We start from the raw sequence: 23,664 nt of genomic DNA, 5'->3' as shown, positions 1-23,664 counted from the left end.
ATAGGAATCAATGGGGAGAGCCGGCTGAAAAAAAGTCTAACACCTGCAAAAAGCAGCGTAAAACTCACTAAAGCAGCCCCATTGATTCCTATGGGGAAATAAAATCTATGTCTACACCTAACACCCTAACATGAACCCCGAGTATAAACACCCCTAATCTTACACTTATTAACCCCTAATCAGCCGCCCCCAACATCGCCGACACCTACATTATAATTATTAACCCCTAATCTGCCGCTCCAGACATCGCCGCCACCTACATTATACTTATGAACCCCTAATCTGCTGCCCCCAACATCGACGAACACTACATTATATTTACTAACCCCTACTCTGCCGCCCCCAATGTCACCGCCACCTACCTACACTTATTAACTCCTAATCTGCCGCCCCCAACGTCGCCGCCACTATAATAAACATATTAACCCCTAAACCGCCGCACTCCCACCTCACAAACATTAGTGAAATATTATTAACCCCTAATCTGCCGGCCCTAACATCAACGCTACCTACCTACATTTAATAACCTCTAATCTGCCGCCCCCAAAGTCGCCGCCACTATATTAAAGTTATTAACCCCTAAACCTAAGTCTAACCCTAAACCTAACACCCCCTAGCTTAAATATAATTAAAAGAAATCAAAATAAATATTCCTATCATTAACAAATTATTCCTATTTAAAACTAAATACTTACCTATAAAATAAACCCTAAGATAGCTACAATATAACTAATAGTTACATTGTAGCTATTTTAGGATTTATTTTTATTTTACAGGCAAGTTTGTATTTATTTTAACTAGGTAGAATAGTTACTAAATAACTATTTACTATTAACTATTTAATAACTACCTAGCTAAAATAAATACAAAAGTACCTGTAAAATAAAACCTAACCTAAGTTACAATTACACCTAACACTACACTATAATTAAATTAATTCCCTAAATTAAATACAATTAAATACAATTAAATAAAATGAGCTAAGGTACCAAAAAACAAACAAACACTAAATTACAGAAAATAATAAACAAATTACAAGATTTTTAAACTAATTACACCTAATCTAATACTCCTAACAAAATAAAAAAGCCCCCCCAAAATAAAAAAAGTCCTACCCTACACTAAATTACAAATAGCCCTTAAAAGGGCCTTTTGCGGGGCATTGCCCCAAAGTAATCAGCTTTTTTACCTGTAAAAAAAATTACAAATCCCCCCCAACATTAAAACCCACCACCCACACAACCCTACTCTAAAACCCACCCAATACCCCCTTAAAAAAACCTAACACTAACCCCTTGAAGATCACCTTACCGGGAGACGTCTTCACCCAACCAGGCCGCAGTCCTCAACGAAACCGGGAGAAGTCTTCATCCAAGCCGGGCGAAGTGGTCCTCCAAACGGGCAGAAGTCTTCATCCAGACGGCATCTTCTATCTTCATCCATCCGGCGCGGAGCGGGTCTATCTTCAAGACCAATATGGTGTCCCTTCAATTCCGATTGGCTGATAGAATTCTATCAGCCAATCGGAATTAAGGTAGAAAAAATCCTATTGGCTGATGCAATCAGCCAATAGGATTGAGCTGGCATTCTATTGGCTGATTGGAACAGCCAATAGAATGCCAGCTCAATCCTATTAGCTGATTGGATCAGCCAATAGGATTGAACTTCAATCCTATTGGCTGATTGCATCAGCCAATAGGATTTTTTCTACCTTAATTCCGATTGGCTGATAGAATTCTATCAGCCAATCGGAATTGAAGGGACGCCATCTTGGATGACGTCATTTAAAGGAACCTTCATTCAGTGTTAGCCGTAGGATGAAGAGGATACTCTGCGTCGGATGTCTTGAAGATGGACCCGCTTCGCGCCAGATGGATGAAGATAGAAGATGCCGTCTGGATGAAGACTTCTGCCTGTCTGGAGGACCACTTCGCCCGGCTTGGATGAAGACTTCTCCCGGCTTCGTTGAGGACTTCGGCCCGGTTGGATGAAGACTTCTCCCGGTAAGGTGATCTTCAAGGGGTTAGTGTTAGGTTTCTTTAAGGGGGTATTGGGTGGGTTTTAGAGTAGGGTTGGTTGTGTGGGTGGTGGGTTTTAATGTTGGGGGGGGGATTTGTAATTTTTCTTTACAGGTAAAAGAGCTGATTACTTTGGGGCAATGCCCCGCAAAAGGCCCTTTTAAGGGCTATTTGTAATTTAGTGTAGGGTAGGGCTTTTTTTATTTTGGGGGGGCTTTTTTATTTTGTTAGGGGGATTAGATTAGGTGTAATTAGTTTAAAAATCTTGTAATTTGTTTATTATTTTCTGTAATTTAGTGGCTTTTTTTTGGTACTTTAGCTAATTTTATTTAATTGTATTTCATTGTATTTAATTTAGGGAATTCATTTAATTATAGTGTAGTGTTAGGTGTAATTGTTACTTAGGTTAGGTTTTATTTTACAGGTACTTTTGTATTTATTTTAGCTAGGTAGTTATTAAATAGTTAATAGTAACTATTCTACCTAGTTAAAATAAATACAAACTTGCCTGTAAAATAAAATTAAACCCTAAGCTAGCTACAATGTAACTATTAGTTATATTGTAGTTAGCTTAGGGTTTATTTTATAGGCAAGTATTTAGTTTTAAATAGGAATAATTTAGTTAATGATAGGAATATTTATTTCAATTTCTTTTAATTATATTTAAGTTAGGAGGTGTTAGGGTTAGACTTAGATTTAGGAATTAATAACTTTAGTATAGTGGCGGCGACGTTGGGGGCGGCAGATTAGGGGTTAATAAATGTAGGTAGGTGTCGGCGATGTTAGGAACGGCAGATTAGAGGTTAATAATATTTAACTAATGTTTGCAAGGCGGGAGTGTGGCGGTTTAGGGGTTAATATATTTATTATAGTGGCGGCGATGTCCGGTTCGGCAGATTAGGGGTTAATTATTTTTTTTAAAGTGTTTGCGATGTGGGAGGGCCTCGGTTTAGGGGTTAATAGGTAGTTTATGGGTGTTAGTGTACTTTTTAGCACTTTAGTTAAGAGTTTTATGCTACGGCGTTGTATTGTAAGACTCTTAACTACTGACTTTAAAATGCGGTACCAGTCTTGACAGGAGATGGTCTACCGCTCACTGTTTGGCAGACTCGTAATACCGGCGCTATGCAAGTCCCATTGAAAAAATAGGATACGCAATTTACGTAAGTGGATTTGCGGTATTTCCAAGTCTGGCCAAAAAAGTGAGCGGTAAGCCTGTACCTTCAAGACTTGTAATACCAGCGGGCGTTAAAAAGCAGCGTTAGGACCTCTTAACGCTGCTTTTTAAGCCTAGCGCACAACTCGTAATCTATCCGATAATATGTTACTACATTGTATTTTGATTATGCATTTGTTTACTGTGCAATTCTACTGTAAATAATGGTCCTTTAACCCCTTCAGTACTGTTAATCTCAAAGAAAAACTGGCTCAAAGTACCAGAGAAGTTTTAGCATTTTTGCTATCACTCTGTTTAAACAGAAATAGACCCTTTGATTTTTTGATTTACCTATGAAAACTATATATATATATATACATATATATATATATACACACACACATACATATATAGTTATCCGCTGCAATTTTAAAGTCCACTAGTCCCTGAAAACTTTAAAATTGCAGTGGATAACTTAGAAATTTTACATTTTCCTATCTTTAATATTGAGTGGACTAGTAACATTTTTCCACCTGGGCAAGTAGCTCTTAGCCCATGACTAGTAAGCCATAGTGATATGAGAGTGAGAGAGAGTGAGTGAGTGAGAGAGAGAGAGTGAGAGTGAGTGAGTGAGAGAGTGAGAGTGAGAGTGAGTGAGTGAGAGTGAGTGAGAGTGTGAGAGAGTGTGAGAGAGTGTGAGAGAGTGTGAGAGAGTGTGAGAGAGAGAGAGAGAGAGAGAGAGAGAGAGAGAGAGAGAGTGAGAGTGAGAGTGAGAGAGTTTTTTTTTCAAAGAAGAGTGGGCAAATCTTGCCAAGTCAAGATGTGCGATGCTGATAGATTCATACCCAAAAAGACTGAGTTCTGTAATATGCTGTAATAAAATCAAAAGGTGCTCCAACAAAATATTAGTTTAAGGGTGTGCACACTTATGCAACCATATTATTTTATTTTTACTTCCCTTCACCTAAAAGATTTAAGTTTGTTTTTCAATTGAGTTGCATAGTTTATTGGTCACATTAAAGGTGGAAAAAGTTCTGAAATGATTTATCTTTGTCTCATTTTTTTTTACATCACAGAAACCTGCCATTTTAACAGGGGTGTGTAGACTTTTTATATCCACTATATTTATATATATATATATATATATATATATATATATATATATATATATATATATATATATATATATATATATATATATACAGGTAGCCCTCAGTTTACGCCGGGGTTAGGTTCCAGAAGGAATGGTTGTAAATTGAAACCCAGTTTATAATGTAAGTCAATGGGAAGTGAGGGAGTTGGGTTCCAGGCCCCTCTCAAAATGGTCATAAGTAACACCTAATACATTATTTTTAAAGCTTTGAAATTAAGACTTTAAATGCTAAACAGCATTATAAACCTAATAAAATAATCACACAACACTGAATATATAATTAAACTAAGTTAAATTAACAAAAACATTTGCTAAACAGCATTATAAACCTAATAAAATAATCACACAACACAGACTTCACTTGCATTTTTCTGCAAACAGTTCTTTCTATGCATACCAATCTGGACTGATTTATAGACAGGAATATCTTGTTCCTTTGAAATCTGCTTGATAGCTCTGGTCTTGTTAAACTGATTAATTTCAGATTGCTTGGCTTTGCTGCAACACAAGCGGACAGCTCCACCTACTGGCTATTTTAATCAATGCACTGCTTCTCAATGCTTTTCAATAGCAGTCACATGACTGGAAAAAAAGGTTGTTATTCTGAAACGGTGTAAATTGAACCGTTGTAAAACGAGGGTCACCTGTATATATATATATATATATATATTTGCAGAAAGAGAGCTTTCAGAGGATGACGTACTAGCTATTTATTTATTCACAGAATTCAGAAATTATTGTAAATTTACCCAAAAATTTTAATTTAAGACCAAACAAGTATATATCTATAATTATTTTTGTTATTATTTTTGATCATTTTAAGGTCATTTTCTGCAGCTATGTCTAAAATAATGCAATGGGCTAACTCTAATTTGGTATAGCAGAACAGCCCAAATTCTCAAAATTAACCCCTGAAAACTATATATATATTTCTAAGGTACACAACCCAATGTATTGATCTAGGCTCATTTTGGTATATTTGATGCCACAGTTTCACCGCCAAATACAATCATATAAAAAAAAATGTTTAACTTTTTTACCAGCTTTGGGTTTCTCACTTAAATTATTTACACACAACCTCTGCAGTCATAAGATAAATGGTTTTAAAAGCTTATCTGTGATCCCCTCTGTTCAGAAACAGCAGAAATGAATGGCTTTGCCATTTTTTTGGCAATTACAAGGCAGCAGCTGCGCACCACACTTCAGAAATTCCCGGCAGTGAAGGGGTTAATCAGGTAGCTTGTAAGGTTAATTTTAGCTGACACCTCCCACCCCCTGATCCCTCCAAAACAGCTCTCTTCCGTCCCTCATGCCCCACTGGTCACCACCATCTAAGGTACTTGCAGACATTATTATTAATATATATATTTTTTAAATTCTGGGAACCCTCCTCAAACACCCACCTCCCTAATCCCCCTCCCCCTAAACAGCTCTGTATACCTCCCTCTTCCGAGTGCTAGCCGTGATCTTTGTTACTGCCTGCTAGTAACAAATCAATTTTTTTTTTTTTCTGTAGTGTAGCGGAACTTTCCCCCTCCAAGATACCATTTTGTCTTTAGCGTAAGGTCCCTCTCCCCACTCCAGCCAAGTTTTTCCATAGCATAGAGTCCCATCCCTCCCTCTTCTCTGCTGTAAATTATTTTCTGTGGCGTAGGGAACTCCGCCCCTCCCACCCCCATCCTCCATTGGACCGATCCACCAGTTTTCCTCCTTCCCTCCCACCACTTCCCCTTAACACCAACAATGATTGTTACAGAGACTGACACAGACAGTGTGCCACAGTACAATGTCAACACAGTATGCTGGGCAAAGTACTGAGTGATATAATAATATGTACTTTAATTACTTTACCTGCAAATTTATACTGCAGTGTCTCGCCATTAACCCTTTCTTTGAAGTTTCCAAATTGTACAGCTCTAACTCCCCCCACATATTTCCTTCTATGGCTGTATCTATATCTACCATTGCTTGGTAGAATGCAGAAGTGAACACTCATTATGTGCTGGAGCATGCCTAGAAGCAAATAAATGTGAAATACAATGCCTGTGTTTCTGATGCTAAACACTGATAAGGGGGGTGGATCAGCCTACTCCAGACAGCATAGCTATGTAACTAATTTTGCTTATTTTAAATTAATTTTTTAAATACTTGCCAGTAATTTTTTTTGTATGCAAACTATATATACATAATTAGCCCTTTTAGGATATGCACAGACCTCAACATGTTTAATTGTTTAATGGCACTTTAAGGTACATGAAATCCAAAATGTTGCCTTCCTTATTCAGATAGAAGTAAATTGGAAAATTGTTTAAATTGAACGCTCCATTATCTAATTTGCTTAGTTCTCTTGGTATCCTTTATTGAAAGGCTCAGGAGCTGGGAGCTAGCTGCTGATTGGTGGCAGCCTATATATGCCTCTTGTCAATGGCTTACATGTGTGTTCAGCTAGCTCACAGTAATGCATTACTGCTCCTTCATCAAAGGATAGCAAGAGAATGAAGCAAAGTTGTCAATTGAAAAGTTGTTTAAAAATGTATGTTTTCTAAATGCTTAAAGAAAAGTTTTGGTTTTCATGTCCCTTTTAAAAGGTGCATTCTAATGAAAAGTGTACATGTTGTGGTAGATTAGAGAATGTAATATTTGCACTACCGACCATAGATAACTATGGAGTCGATAACAATCCTTTAGTTTATCTAATGATTTTTCTGCAATATACTGTATATATATCTTGTGAAAATCTGTTTACATACTTAATGATTATTATCCTGAATTTTGGTCAATCATGTACACTATGTGAGTGCAAAATGGGAAGTGTTTTTTTCATATACATTATACAACCTGTCTGTTGAATTTAAAGTATATTAATAAACTTATTGATTGTCAATTGCAGAATAATATGTAGATTTCTTTTAGAAATGGATTCTAATCTTCTTGTCTTGTAATAGAAAAAAAACCAAGCATAGAAAACCGAAGAAGTTTTGCTGTGAATTGATCGGATCACATCCTATGATTCCAAACGTTATCAAAGTACGGATTCCAGAACAGCTTAGATGGATTGCACCGGGATGCTCTGCAGAAACAGCTCTATCTGCTACATTTTAAGTAAGAGAAAGTTCAGTGATTTCAAATTGTTTGATTGCTGCATCATAGAATATGAAAAAAAAACAACAACTCAGATGAATATATGTAAATGGAGAACAAGCTACTAGATGTGTCCATAATTGAGTTCTTTACCACTCGTCTTTTACAGAATTCTTAGGTTTGAGGACTACATCATGAGCAGTAATGAGGAAGATGACAGAGCAAAAACACCACCAAAAAAGAAGCAAAGTATATGTGTATATATCTATCAAAGTGGGATTGGTGGATTGGACCAGTGCAGTGTAATAAATTCAAGGTAAACTGCTCTTTCTGCAAGCGTTTTTTTACACTACAAATTTTAACATTTTAGTGACACCTGCTAGCTTAATCATCTCTCTGATTTCTTGTAGGTCACAAGACCAAAGAGGACGCCAAATATTCAGTTAAAATCTCAAGTTTTTTCCATTCTCCTAACTTTAGCAAAAATAGAATAGAAAGGAAGGTTGTAGCAGGTGAGCTTGCATTTGTTTACCATACTGTAAAACCTTAGCTATAACAACATGGATTGTGGCATCACACTTTTAAAGGAGATGTTTAGTGACTCTGGTGCTTTTAGAAAAAATGTCTTGTGGCCGAACAAAGGTCAAAATGATAGTAAAGAATGTTTTTGCACCAAGGAGTGTAAAATATTTTCTTTGTATTTTAAGTAATCCCCTTAAAAATGTATACAGGTGGCCCTCGTTTTACAACGGTTCAATTTACACCGTTTCAGAATAACAACCTTTTTTTCCAGTCATGTGACTGCTATTGAAAAGCATTGAGAAGCAGTGCATTTATTAAAATAGCCAGTAGGTGGAACTGTCCGTTTGTGTTGCAGCAAAGCCAAGCAAGCTGAAATTAATCAGTTTAACCAGACCTGAGCTATCGAGCAGATTTCAAAGGAACAAGATCTACCTGTCTATAAATCAGTCCAGATTGGAATGCATAGAAAGAACTGTTTGCAGAAAAATGCAGGTGAAGTCTGTGTTGTGTGATTATTTTATTAGGTTTATAATGCTGTTAAGCAAATGTTTTTGTTCATTTAACTTAGTTTAATTATATATTCTGTGTTGTGTGATTATTTTATTAGGTTTATAATGCTGTTTAGCATTTAAAGTCTTCATTTCAAAGCTTTAAAAATAATGTATTAGGTGTTACTTATGACAATTTTGAGAGGAGCCTGGAACCTATCTCCCTCTCTTCCCATTGACTTACATTATAAACTGGGTTTCCATTTACAACGGTTTCAATTTACAACCATTCCTTCTGGAACCTAACCCCGGCGTAAACTCAGGGCTACCTGTACTTGTTAGCAACAGATGCTTCAAACCACAAAAAAACAGAAAATTTTTTCTAATTGTAATAAGAGATACTCTGACCTTGACCACTTTAATGGAATCCAAAGCAAATTTTTATTGAACAGGCTAATGAAAATGCAAAAGGTATCCATAATTTATTAAAAAAACAAATCACTTAAAGGGACAGCCTACACCAGAATTGTTATTGTTTTAAAAGATAGATAATCCCTTTATTATCCATTCCCTAGTTTTGCATAACCAACACAGTTATATTAATATACATTTTACCTCTGTAATCACCTTGTATCTAAGCCTCTGCAAACTGCCCCCTTATTTCAGTTCTTTTGACAGACTCACATTTTAGCCAAACAGTACTTTTACTGAAAATGCACAAAAGAATAAATGTGCAAAAAAAGGTTTGCTGCACCTTCCATACAACATAATATAGTGCATAGAAAAAATAGGTCAAAAAAGATTTCATACATACATCATGCACAATTACTTTATTGGGATTATATAACAAACAAGCACAACACATACATGCTAAATTAAAACTATGTAAACTCCTAGGTAAAGCATAATGGGGTTGCCTGAAATCATATGCCGTTATTATAAGTATAATATGCTATCTGCAATAGGGAGCCTGTTTATCACATCTACTATCTAAGGCTAAGCTCCTTCTATAGCGGGAGCTATAATTATCTTTATACTGGCTGAGATTATTTCAGGACCGTGTTATAGAAAAAGGAGTAAGCTGAGTTAAAAATTAGGAGACAATGCTCCTGACATGTACTCCCCTGATGTGCAATCATGACAAATGGTTGTAACAGCTTCTCTGTGATCCCCTTTGTTCAGAAATAGCAGACATACATGGCTTTGCTATTGCTTTTGGTAATTAAATGGCTGCTAACTACACGTCTCATTCCCAGCAGTGAAGGGGTTAATCTGGTAGCTTGTTAGGTTAATTTCCCCCTGATCCCTACTTAACCCTCCCAAACAGCTCTCTTCACTCCCTCCCCCCGTCCATCACCATCTTAGGTACTGGCAGACAGTCTGCTAGAACGCAGTTTAGTTTTTTTTTAAATTATTATTTCTTTTTTTTATATTTTTTTTTTCTCCAGTGTAGTGATCTTCCTCAATCTTCCCAACTCCCCGATTCCCCAATAGCTCTCTAACCCTCTACCTCCCACTACTTGTGGCCATCTTTAGTACTGGCAGCTGCCTGCCAGTAACTATAAAATACAAATATTTTTAAATTTTTTAAAAACATTTTGTTAAATGTAGTGGTCCCCCCCTCTGGTGATCATTAGTTAGGGAACCCCCACCCCACCTTTTTCTGTAGTCTAGCTCTCCATCCCTCCCTCTTTTTTTTCTTTCTGCATTGTAGGGCCATCCCACTCCCTCCACTGCTAGACCGCCCACCCTACTCCCGGCAAAAGTCTCTGATCGTGCACCAGTTCCATATGCAGGCAGATGCCCAGGGTCGGCTCCAGAATGAATGAAATGGAGGGGCATTTTTGTTTCACGAGGGGGCACGCATTTACAAAGCTTGTATGAGAGTCAAAATAAGAGCAGACCTACATATTCTGCAGTAAAGTGTAGCTTCTGGCTGGCTTATCCCCCACTATCAACATTTGCAGAATATGTGCTAAATCACTAGGTAAAAGAATGAAGTCTAAATCCTATGCAGTGCACTAAAACAGAGCCATTAAACTTGAGACCCCCAGTGCAATAAGATCCTTAAAAACAATTCACCCCTTAATCACCCTGATCCAAAACCCTTAAACTCATTCTCAAATCTCAATCATGCCCCCTAAACAGCCATGCACCCCAAACCCCCCAATACAATGAACCCCTTTGCTTGCAACAGCTACTAGGTTTTCAGGTACTGGTAATTTTGTAGATTAGATTTAGCTATACCTGTTTCGCAATAACGAATGGATATCAGGCTACTAAATACAACCTATGTACTGTGAACCTATAAGAATATGATTGTATCATATACATATAAGTCTATAAATGGCTACTGGCTTCTAATAACGCCTCAAAAGTGCACTGTGATCTTAGGCTCGGCCTAAGATCACAGTGCACTTTTGAGGCATCGATAGAAGCCATTAGCAATTTATAGACATATTTATATGATACAATCATATTCTTATCAATGTCTATTGTTTAAGAAAATGAGTAACTCACAATAGTTAGGTAAAATTAATAGGGTTAAAGACAAGTCCAAAAAGTCTCTAATTAACTTCCAATTCCAAATAAGAGGTTAAGATACAAAGCTCCTTGCAGATGCGTGATGCGACCTCACAGTTTGGCAGCTAACTCCGCCCCCAGCATGCAGCATTACATAACAATTCATTATTGTATTTATTATTTTTTAAAGCGTATGATCATATCAATATTTTTTGAGGGGGCACAGCATTCCATTTGGGTGGGCATTGCCCCCCAATGCCCTCCCTTGGAGCTGACCCGGCAGATGCCTGTAGCTCAGGAACTCCAGCTCTCGGCTGTAAAGTTACTGGAGCATTTTTACAATTATTTTAGATGTTTTAATGCTGAAAATATAAGTGTAAAGGTTTAGTTTTTAGGTTAAAGGGATATGAAACCAACATTTTTTTCTTTCATGATTCAGATAGAGCATGCAATTTTAAGCAATTTTTTAATTTACTCCTATTATCACATTTTCTTCATTCTCTTGGTATCTTTATTTGAAAAGCAAGAATGTAAGCTTAAAAGCTGGACCATTTTTCATCCAGCACCTAGGTTGCACTTGCTGATTGGTGGCTACATTTAGCCACCAATAAGCAAGCACTGTCCAGGTTCTGAACCAAAAATGGGCTGGCTCAAATAAAGATACAAAGAGAACAAAAATAAATTGATAACAGGGGTAAATTAGAAAGTTGCTTAAAACTGCATATTCTATCTGAATCATGAAAGAAAAAAAATTGGGTTTAATATCCCTTTAACCCTTTAAGTTCAAACATAACGGCACCAATTAATTTATAGAAACGCAGTGGAATTAAATTAAATGGAGCAAAATAAATAATGACAGTACTTTGTTTTTTTAACTACACATAATTAAATAGTTTATATTACAATCTAATACTGTTTACTATCTTTTTAACATTGCTAATCCATTAGTCACTCTCTAGTGCTTTACAGTCAAGATAAAACATATCAACACATAGTATGTTTAGTTTAGTGGAAACAGTGGAGGAGAAGAATCCTTATAACTGTAACATTCCAATATTTAACTAATCACAGAGAGAAAATATATTGCAAGGAAAGATAACTGCCCTCAGACGTTAGAGGATAAAATGCTTAAAATATGGTGAGAAAATATTTAACATTAATCTCTCCTTTAATGTGGCTGGCAAAAGGATTTCAGCAGAACTCCCAACTGTCCCAGATTTTTAATTAACCCCTTGCGCCAATTGGACGTAGGTACTACATCACACAGTATTTTGCACAGCGTACTGTGTTTACATAGTATCTACGTCCAACACTGTGGAGCATCCTTAGACAGTGGAGACTGCAGCTGGGGCTCTCTTACCATATGATGCCAGATTGCTGGATCTTTACTGTCTGTGTCACTCTTTGTCACGTTCATTTGTTGGTGCCGAGTGGGAGCAGTGGAAGGGAAGGAGGGAGACAGGTGGGCGGCCCAGTGAGGAGCTGGGATTAATGGCACAGACACTACAGAAAAGTAAATAGGCAGGGGAGAGGGAGGGATGGGGACCTAAACTACAGAAATTAATGTTTGGAGGGGGAGGTGGGACACTACATTAATCGCTTGGAAGGGGTGTGGGCCCCAACACTACAGAAAAAAAAAAATTAATAAACTAGTAAAAGTAATAAATTACTGGTAAGTAACAAATATAATGGCAGGCAGTGGGAGGGTAAGAGAGCTGTTGGAGGGGGATCAGGGAGGTGGGAGGATGAGGAGAGACCCCTACACTACAGAAATAAATGTATTAGAAAAAAGTTGTTTGGGAGGGATCAAGCAGGGATCAGGGGGTGGGAGGTTTTAGGTTGGAGGGTAATCTCTACACTACAGCAAAAAATAACCTAACAAGCTAACTGATTAACTCCTTCACTGACAGGAATTTCAGAAGTGTGGTGCGCAGCTGAAATGAGCAGCCTTCTAATTGCCAAAAGCCAATGGCAAAGCCACACATGTATGCTGTTTCTCAACAAAGGGGATCCCAGAGAAGCTTTTACAGCCATTTTATTTATGACTTCAGTAGTTGTGTGTAAATATTTTAAGTGAAAAACCTAAAGTTTGCGAAAAAGTTAACAATTTTTTTTATATAATCGTATTTGAAGGCCATATAGTGGCATGAAATATACTGAAATGGGCCTAGATTAAATACTTTTGGTTGTCTACTTTAAAATATATATATAGTCTTCATAGGTAAATAAAAAACAAAAGCTCTATTTCTATTTAAATGGAACAAAATTGCTAAAAATTGTCTGGTACTTTGTACAAGTTTCTCTCTTATATTCCCGGTAGTGAAGGGATTAATGTCCCAGGTTCTACAGAAGAAACTGGAGATTGCCCACAGAAAACCTTTAAACATGTGCAGCCAGTCTGTGACTACCTAACCTGCCCTAGAACAGCCTATCCACATTCAGGACTTCCCAATTGTGCCTCAAGACTACCCAACTCCAACTCCATTCTGGCCTATGCAACCCCACAGATTGCTCAAACTCTGAATGGAAACTCTTGTTGCTAGGGGCCTGTGGTACAGGCAGGGTGGGCAACATTGGCATCAGAGTTCAGGTGTTCCACAGGTATACTTTGTGAAACTTGCTCATACAAAGGGAAGGGTAAGTGAAGAGTTTGTAACATGAAGTACACCTATGTTCATTGTCCTTTATGCAAAACCATAAATTCTATTCCAGAGTCTTAAAGGATTCCAAAACTTTGGTTTTTTCATTATTAATAAATTATCACAAACGTATCTACAGACCTCAACTATCAAAACGTACCCACTTTGACATTAAAACGAGTGTTAGAAGCAGAATAAAATGTTATATTACATTTTGGAAAAGACGTCATCAAAGCCAAATCCCTGTGTATAGTGCATTCAATGCAAAAATCAGTCTCCAATCACACTGCGATTTCCTGCATATCATTATCGCATCTTACCGTCACCCAGCGCATGCGCAATACAATACAGGCATTCGCGCATGCGCAGATTGCCGCTTCGATACCTCACTTACCCAAATCATTATCGCATCTTACCGTCACCCGGCGCATGCGCAATACAATACGGGCATTCGCGCATGCGCAGATTGCCGCTTCAATTCCTCACTTACCCAAATCAAGCTACTTGACGTATAGGATGACGTGTAAGAAAGATTGCGCATGCGCAGTACAGACTAAGTCGGACATCTTGATAACTCAGGTTATCGAGAATGATTTGTTCTTCAAAATTGATCTTAAAAGGGTGGGTTTGGAAATCAATAATTTTTTTAAGCAGAATATCTAGAAAACAGTAATAATATGACACGCAAAGCCAATTACAAATATAAAAACCAAATATGGATATAGAGATTTATGCTAACTTTTTTCCATCGTTTAGTGTCCCTTTAACAAACCATCATAAAAAGTGTAACTTAGAATGATAATCTGAAGAAAGAGGCAAAATGGCTGGCACAATTGGCACCCTTGGTTAAACATGCATGCGCGAAGTGGTGGGATTCAGAAATTTTAGCAACAGGTTCTCTAAATTCTTTGCAATATAAAAAGGTAGGACATTAGTGCGGTGATTTTAGAACCTTCACACTTTAAGCCTCACTGGTTCAACTTCTTAAAAACAATTGCCTATATCAAATAAAAAGGCTGTATAATGCCTTGATTGAAATAAGAAGGAATTTCTCATACATTGTATACTCCCATTAAGGAAGATGGCATCACCCAACCACCAGTTCTTGAGAACTTTTAGGAACATGTTTGCAAGAACTGGTGAGAACTGGCAGAATCCCACCACTACACGCCGGTACATTGTGCCTCTTATTCGGTGGGCTGGAAACACATAGCTTCTCTCTTAGGGCCTGATGATATAAACCTCTCTGCTCTGGCGAGATGATCTAATATATCTCATCACTACTTTTGACTTTTTAGTCTATCTTAAGTGAATTACTGGCCTCAATTAAAAGGACAGTAAACATGTTTGTTGTCTTGCTATTGAATAACACATCATCCATATATATATATTTTAAACAAATTAACTACTTGTTTGCTGGAATTGTTTTTTAATAGTCAAACACCATACACCACTTGCCACATTTGGAGGAGCCAGTCTGGGCTCAAGTGTGTAGCTCATAAGGCTAGCCACAGACATTTTGTTAGTATAAAAAGTATTCTTTACGAGTTCTTTTCTTTTAAAGCTAAATGTAGCATGGTTAGCCTTGAGAAATCTGCAGTGGGTTTTTTCACTTGAAAATGAGAAAAGCCACAATTTTCAGAGCTAAATTACATGAAAGGGGGCAAAATAAACCATGAAAGTATATTGCAAAGTTGTTTTACTGCATGTAACTAAACCTTTGAGTTAGCTGCTTTATTGGGTATATTTCTCTTTAGTTCGACATCTAAAGGGATATGAAACCTAACATTTTTCTTTTAGAATTCAGTTACAACATTCAATTTTAAACAACTTTCCAATTTACTGCTATTAGCAAATTTGCTTCATTATCATGATATCCTTTGTTGAAGGAGCAGCAATGCACTTCTGGGACCTTGATAAATACTTCTGGTAAACTAATGTGAATCAACAGCTAGCTCCCAGTAGTGCTTTGCTGCTGCTGAACCTTCCTAGGTATGCTTTTCAACTAATGATGCCAAAAGAACGTAGCAAATTAGATAATACAAGTAAACTGGAAACTTGTTTAAAATTGCAAGCTCTATCTGACTCACGAAAGCTTCATTTTGGCTTTACTGTCCCTTTAACTGTTAACAGGGGCATATTTTGGCCAACTAGACCTGTGCCTAGAGCAGCATATTTTTGGGGGCTACTTATTTTAAAAGGTAGCTGTATGGTATGATACATTCCCACAAGACATGCTGTTATGTCAGGCAAACATACTTCCTGGAGCAAATAATCCTTTAACAACTGGGAAAGTTTCCAAAATAAAATGTATTCAAATACATAAACATATGTCTGTTTTTTTAAGAAAATACTTTTTCCCTGTGTTTGAAATAGGTTAAACTTCTTTATGGTCTTTTGGTACTTCCTTTTAACCCTTTCCCTGACAGAAAGGCCTGTGCACGATTATGCAGAGCATTCGTTTTCTCTGGCACTTGAGGAGTAAAGATAGCCAGGAAATAGATCACACAAAGTTTAGAAGGAAAAATCTGACAATGAAAACTCAAATAGTTGATGTGATTCCACAAAAGCTATAAAAATGCAGAATGAATCTTGCTTCTGGAAAATATATGAAAGGAATAATGTGTTTAAATTAAAATAACAGAGCTGAGAAGAGAACGCTTTCCGGTAAGTTATTATATCACACATGTGGCATTTTATTGCAGAGATTACTTAAAGGGACAATAACATAAATTTTTACTTATGTATCAGACATTATTATTCACTGCATTGTAAACAATCTGCAGACAAAAAACTACTTTAAAAAAATGTAAAACTGTAATTATATTAGAAAAATATGCATGGTTTTTCAGGCCTGAGGAACACACCCTCAAAAAGCCTCTTGAATTGTATCTTCCTTCCTTTGCTGTGACCAGTTACAAAATGTTTTTTATGAAAATATTTTTAAACTAATTTAGATGAAATACACATTAAACCAAGTACACGCACAGACACTAGATATATTTGTGAGGGCTTTAAAAAGTACTTTACAGAAATTGTCTTTGTATAATAACTCTGCACTTTCATATGCATTTAGAAAATGTTGGAGTATTCCTTTTAAAGTGACATTCTAGTATAAAGTGCAAAGCTCTGTTTTTGTACCTCGAACAAATTCATTTTTTTCACTGTGTTTAACCCCTAGAAAAAAAAACACAGCTGCTGATTGGTGGTTACATATCTATGGCACTCTTCCGGCTGTTTTATGCATGTATTTCTCATAGAAGCACAACGTTTACAATCTGTTTAATGCAAAATAGTGAAACATGTTTATTTGTTTAAAACTAAAATGATCAAACAAAATCTACAACTGTTTTACACTAGACTGTCCCTTTAAATATAATTATTCACTAAGTGAAATATTAGCCCGAGTCTGTGCTACACATTTATGCAGAAGTAACATAGTGTGTTTCTAGTAGTTTTCAACTTTGCAAAATACTCATCTAATTGTTTGACAGAGGGGATAAAAAAAAAATGCAAATATCCTTATGGTTATGGATTCAGACACTTGCCAGAATCCTGTGAGAAATCTCCAAATATGTTCTGCAGAGTTTTTAATAAGCATTGTATAGAATCATATACAACAGAGACAAACAGCAGCAGACAGCTATTTAGCATCCCATAATACACAAAAAGAGAAAACGACAGTATATCATACTGTACTAAAAATAGGCTTATGATGTAACAAACCTACTGCTAGATTTTACCCCAGAAAAAACAAGTTTATCAACATTCTTTTTCTACAGAAATCCCCTTAAAAAGTATATAAGGAAGTTTATTGCACCTTAAGTATAGTCAAGGTGTGGGGTGAGTAATAACGGTTTTCCAATTAAATCCTCTGATCATTTTGTATTTTACATTTTCATCTAGTGCCATCTACTGGATTATAGTGTAACTGTATTATAAATGAAAATTTCCTTTACAAACTTACTACACAGAATCTGCATACCACATTCTAAACACAACTTATAAAAACTGCTATGTTAACCCTTTGCTGTTAAATAATTTCACATCCCTATGCTAAAGCTGTTTTGAGATGTTTGCACTCAGTTTCACTGATCTAGCACTTTTAGAAAATAACTTTAAAGGGACATTCCAGTCAAAATATAAATGTACATAGATGAATTACATCTTTGAATAGAAACATATTTGCAATATACCTGTATTAGCAAAAATGCTTCTAGTAAAAGTTATCACTGTATTAGTGTTAACATTTTTCTATGCACGTGCATGTGAAGCATAGCTAGATATTGTCACTGCACCCACATTTTAAATATTGCAGATGCTCAGATCATCACTGGGTTTTGTTTCATGTCAGCAATTAACAAATTGAGTAATTACCAGATGGTACAAGTACCTTAGGCTCTCTGAGCAAGTGCTGTGGTAAAAATGCTGGTGCACGGTGCATACTTAAATACACTTATGAAACAGTTATAGCTTTTATTAGAAGCATTTTTGCTAATGCATGTATATTACAAAACTGCTTCTGTTCAATACTGAAATGCACCCATGTGGTTTCCAATTTTGGCTGGAATATCCCTTTAATTTATATAAATACCCAACAACAGCTAAAAAAGCACCACACAGAATGAAAAAAACCCAAGACTTTTTTGTGTCACTTTTGATAACATATATCGCAAACATCTGTGTAAAACTATCACCACATTTTGCATCAGTTGAATGTGTTGTCTATATATACATGTGTGTATGTGTATATATCTCTATCTATATATACAAACACACAAGAACTAATCTTAGAACAGCCAAGAGATACAATATTATCTTTTAACATTTGTATTGGTTATTTAAAAAAAGAAAAGAAAAAGAAAACATCCACAATAGTGAGAGAAAAGATATCAGCCCACCACAACATATTAATTCCTGAGATGACATTACATAACTCTATATCCTATATACTTCAGGAAAGTTTTCTTCTGTGAAAAGCACACTGGTCTAAAAGAGGCTGCTTCCGGGTGGTAAATCGCCATAGAACAAGCCACTGAGCTGTTGTTCGTTCCTGGTAGAGCGCTTCTCTCTTTGTATGCAAATTATTATGACCCTGGGGAAGTCTCCCTATGGGTGATGGGGGAAACCAGACGTGGACTCCTTGCCCAGTGTGCTTAGAGGAATGTGGCTGCACCTCACTGACGAGGCCCATAGGAGGCCGAAACGATCGTCTGGGGTTGTCATGTTCCTTGTTCAGAGGAGAATTGCCTGGTATTTCGGGGCTGGACTGACCTTACTTGGCGGGATCAGACTGATATACTTCAGGAAAGTTTTCTTCTGTGAAAAGCACACTGGTCTAAAAGAGGCTGCTTCCGGGTGGTAAATCGCCATAGAACAAGCCACTGAGCTGTTGTTCGTTCCTGGTAGAGCGCTTCTCTCTTTGTATGCAAATTATTATGACCCTGGGGAAGTCTCCCTATGGGTGATGGGGGAAACCAGACGTGGACTCCTTGCCCAGTGTGCTTAGAGGAATGTGGCTGCACCTCACTGACGAGGCCCATAGGAGGCCGAAACGATCGTCTGGGGTTGTCATGTTCCTTGTTCAGAGGAGAATTGCCTGGTATTTCGGGGCTGGACTGACCTTACTTGGCGGGATCAGACTGATATACTTCAGGAAAGTTTTCTTCTGTGAAAAGCACACTGGTCTAAAAGAGGCTGCTTCCGGGTGGTAAATCGCCATAGAACAAGCCACTGAGCTGTTGTTCGTTCCTGGTAGAGCGCTTCTCTCTTTGTATGCAAATTATTATGACCCTGGGGAAGTCTCCCTATGGGTGATGGGGGAAACCAGACGTGGACTCCTTGCCCAGTGTGCTTAGAGGAATGTGGCTGCACCTCACTGACGAGGCCCATAGGAGGCCGAAACGATCGTCTGGGGTTGTCATGTTCCTTGTTCAGAGGAGAATTGCCTGGTATTTCGGGGCTGGACTGACCTTACTTGGCGGGATCAGACTGATATACTTCAGGAAAGTTTTCTTCTGTGAAAAGCACACTGGTCTAAAAGAGGCTGCTTCCGGGTGGTAAATCGCCATAGAACAAGCCACTGAGCTGTTGTTTGTTCCTGGTAGAGCGCTTCTCTCTTTGTATGCAAATTATTATGACCCTGGGGAAGTCTCCCTATGGGTGATGGGGGAAACCAGACGTGGACTCCTTGCCCAGTGTGCTTAGAGGAATGTGGCTGCACCTCACTGACGAGGCCCATAGGAGGCCGAAACGATCATCTGGGGTTGTCATGTTCCTTGTTCAGAGGAGAATTGCCTGGTATTTCGGGGCTGGACTGACCTTACTTGGCGGGATCAGACTGATATACTTCAGGAAAGTTTTCTTCTGTGAAAAGCACACTGGTCTAAAAGAGGCTGCTTCCGGGTGGTAAATCGCCATAGAACAAGCCACTGAGCTGTTGTTCGTTCCTGGTAGAGCGCTTCTCTCTTTGTATGCAAATTATTATGACCCTGGGGAAGTCTCCCTATGGGTGATGGGGGAAACCAGACGTGGACTCCTTGCCCAGTGTGCTTAGAGGAATGTGGCTGCACCTCACTGACGAGGCCCATAGGAGGCCGAAACGATCGTCTGGGGTTGTCATGTTCCTTGTTCAGAGGAGAATTGCCTGGTATTTCGGGGCTGGACTGACCTTACTTGGCGGGATCAGACTGATATACTTCAGGAAAGTTTTCTTCTGTGAAAAGCACACTGGTCTAAAAGAGGCTGCTTCCGGGTGGTAAATCGCCATAGAACAAGCCACTGAGCTGTTGTTCGTTCCTGGTAGAGCGCTTCTCTCTTTGTATGCAAATTATTATGACCCTGGGGAAGTCTCCCTATGGGTGATGGGGGAAACCAGACGTGGACTCCTTGCCCAGTGTGCTTAGAGGAATGTGGCTGCACCTCACTGACGAGGCCCATAGGAGGCCGAAACGATCGTCTGGGGTTGTCATGTTCCTTGTTCAGAGGAGAATTGCCTGGTATTTCGGGGCTGGACTGACCTTACTTGGCGGGATCAGACTGATATACTTCAGGAAAGTTTTCTTCTGTGAAAAGCACACTGGTCTAAAAGAGGCTGCTTCCGGGTGGTAAATCGCCATAGAACAAGCCACTGAGCTGTTGTTCGTTCCTGGTAGAGCGCTTCTCTCTTTGTATGCAAATTATTATGACCCTGGGGAAGTCTCCCTATGGGTGATGGGGGAAACCAGACGTGGACTCCTTGCCCAGTGTGCTTAGAGGAATGTGGCTGCACCTCACTGACGAGGCCCATAGGAGGCCGAAACGATCGTCTGGGGTTGTCATGTTCCTTGTTCAGAGGAGAATTGCCTGGTATTTCGGGGCTGGACTGACCTTACTTGGCGGGATCAGACTGATATACTTCAGGAAAGTTTTCTTCTGTGAAAAGCACACTGGTCTAAAAGAGGCTGCTTCCGGGTGGTAAATCGCCATAGAACAAGCCACTGAGCTGTTGTTCGTTCCTGGTAGAGCGCTTCTCTCTTTGTATGCAAATTATTATGACCCTGGGGAAGTCTCCCTATGGGTGATGGGGGAAACCAGACGTGGACTCCTTGCCCAGTGTGCTTAGAGGAATGTGGCTGCACCTCACTGACGAGGCCCATAGGAGGCCGAAACGATCGTCTGGGGTTGTCATGTTCCTTGTTCAGAGGAGAATTGCCTGGTATTTCGGGGCTGGACTGACCTTACTTGGCGGGATCAGACTGATATACTTCAGGAAAGTTTTCTTCTGTGAAAAGCACACTGGTCTAAAAGAGGCTGCTTCCGGGTGGTAAATCGCCATAGAACAAGCCACTGAGCTGTTGTTCGTTCCTGGTAGAGCGCTTCTCTCTTTGTATGCAAATTATTATGACCCTGGGGAAGTCTCCCTATGGGTGATGGGGGAAACCAGACGTGGACTCCTTGCCCAGTGTGCTTAGAGGAATGTGGCTGCACCTCACTGACGAGGCCCATAGGAGGCCGAAACGATCGTCTGGGGTTGTCATGTTCCTTGTTCAGAGGAGAATTGCCTGGTATTTCGGGGCTGGACTGACCTTACTTGGCGGGATCAGACTGATATACTTCAGGAAAGTTTTCTTCTGTGAAAAGCACACTGGTCTAAAAGAGGCTGCTTCCGGGTGGTAAATCGCCATAGAACAAGCCACTGAGCTGTTGTTCGTTCCTGGTAGAGCGCTTCTCTCTTTGTATGCAAATTATTATGACCCTGGGGAAGTCTCCCTATGGGTGATGGGGGAAACCAGACGTGGACTCCTTGCCCAGTGTGCTTAGAGGAATGTGGCTGCACCTCACTGACGAGGCCCATAGGAGGCCGAAACGATCGTCTGGGGTTGTCATGTTCCTTGTTCAGAGGAGAATTGCCTGGTATTTCGGGGCTGGACTGACCTTACTTGGCGGGATCAGACTGATATACTTCAGGAAAGTTTTCTTCTGTGAAAAGCACACTGGTCTAAAAGAGGCTGCTTCCGGGTGGTAAATCGCCATAGAACAAGCCACTGAGCTGTTGTTCGTTCCTGGTAGAGCGCTTCTCTCTTTGTATGCAAATTATTATGACCCTGGGGAAGTCTCCCTATGGGTGATGGGGGAAACCAGACGTGGACTCCTTGCCCAGTGTGCTTAGAGGAATGTGGCTGCACCTCACTGACGAGGCCCATAGGAGGCCGAAACGATCGTCTGGGGTTGTCATGTTCCTTGTTCAGAGGAGAATTGCCTGGTATTTCGGGGCTGGACTGACCTTACTTGGCGGGATCAGACTGATATACTTCAGGAAAGTTTTCTTCTGTGAAAAGCACACTGGTCTAAAAGAGGCTGCTTCCGGGTGGTAAATCGCCATAGAACAAGCCACTGAGCTGTTGTTCGTTCCTGGTAGAGCGCTTCTCTCTTTGTATGCATCCTATATAAGGTATCAAACTTTTAATGTTAAAATATAACCTTTATTCTAATTGTTAAAAGTTATTTAAAAATACCAAAGGCGTCAAAAAATAAAAAATCAATACACAGTGTACACAATCCCTGCACCAGAGCCAATAAAGTAACTATTCCGTAACAATTAAATTCCAGAGGAGAACAATCAAATGAGCAGTTATCCGCACTATTGCTAGAGACATGACACAAAAGATCCTTATCTGAACCACTATGTTTCAGTGACAATTATGCCTCACGAGGGAGAAACAAAGGGAATGAATTTACCACTAACTCTCGTGTCACATACAAATAGTTGTTAAGAAAAGTTTAGATACTGCTTTGTAATCCTCAAAATGATTATTCCAGCCATAAATTACAGAAGACAATTAGTGCTCAGGAGCAAGGGAAACATGGCCACCAACGTACTTTTCGCCACAGTTTTCGCAAGGCAATAACCCGATTGCCAGTATTTTATCAGATTAGCAAACATATCAGATCAGCAAACGGAAGTGATGTTCCATCACCTATCTGACAGAAAATACCTACGTGTCATCGCATTCCAATCTGAGCACGTCACAAATTATTATCTACCCATCAGATTCTTGGACACTTTTAAAGTGCAGGTGCCACAGAGCTGTAGTTTGTATGTGTAAGGCATGATGGGTAATGTAGTTTAATTTTAAAGAACTATGGTACCTTTAACCACTTAAGGACCGGGCAGTTCAGACTAAGACTTCCCAAAAGACCAGAGCATTTTTGCCATCACTACATTTGAACAGAAATAGAGACTTGTTTTTTTTAATCTATCAAAAAAAAATATATATATTTTTTTAGTAGACAACACAAAGTATTGATCTAGGCCCATTTTGATATACTTCATGCCACCATTTCATCGCCAAATGCGATCAAATAAAAAAATAACTAACATTTTGACAAACTTTGGGTTTCTCACTAAAATTATTTTCATACTGCTTTTGCAATCATGGCACAAATAATTGTAAAAGCTTCTCTGGGATCCCCTTTGTTCAGAAATAGCAGACATATATGGCTTTGCCATTGATTTTTGGTAATTAGAAGGCCGCTTATTGCAGCTGTGCACCAGTGACGTGTGGTGAGGTCAGAGACTAGTGAGGCACTTGACCCATTTTTT

General features: G+C 38.7%; 1 protein-coding gene and 1 long non-coding RNA gene across 2 annotated transcripts in view; one reads left to right on the top strand and one right to left on the bottom strand.

Annotated features, from left to right (window-relative positions):
* SLC24A3 (solute carrier family 24 member 3) overlaps positions 1 to 23,664 on the bottom strand; it is a 905,365-nt gene that overhangs the window by 51,600 nt on the left and 830,101 nt on the right. The gene's annotated exons all lie outside the window — the stretch shown is intronic.
* On the top strand, positions 7,296 to 7,732 carry LOC128657621 (uncharacterized). Its single transcript, XR_008402116.1, has 2 exons — positions 7,296 to 7,429; positions 7,578 to 7,732. It is a non-coding gene; the product is annotated as an uncharacterized LOC128657621 (long non-coding RNA).

Source organism: Bombina bombina, chromosome 4 (genome assembly GCF_027579735.1).
Source record: "Bombina bombina isolate aBomBom1 chromosome 4, aBomBom1.pri, whole genome shotgun sequence".
NCBI lineage: Eukaryota > Metazoa > Chordata > Amphibia > Anura > Bombinatoridae > Bombina > Bombina bombina.
Note: the sequence above shows the minus strand (reverse complement) of the source record. Positions and strands in the feature narration are given on the sequence as shown.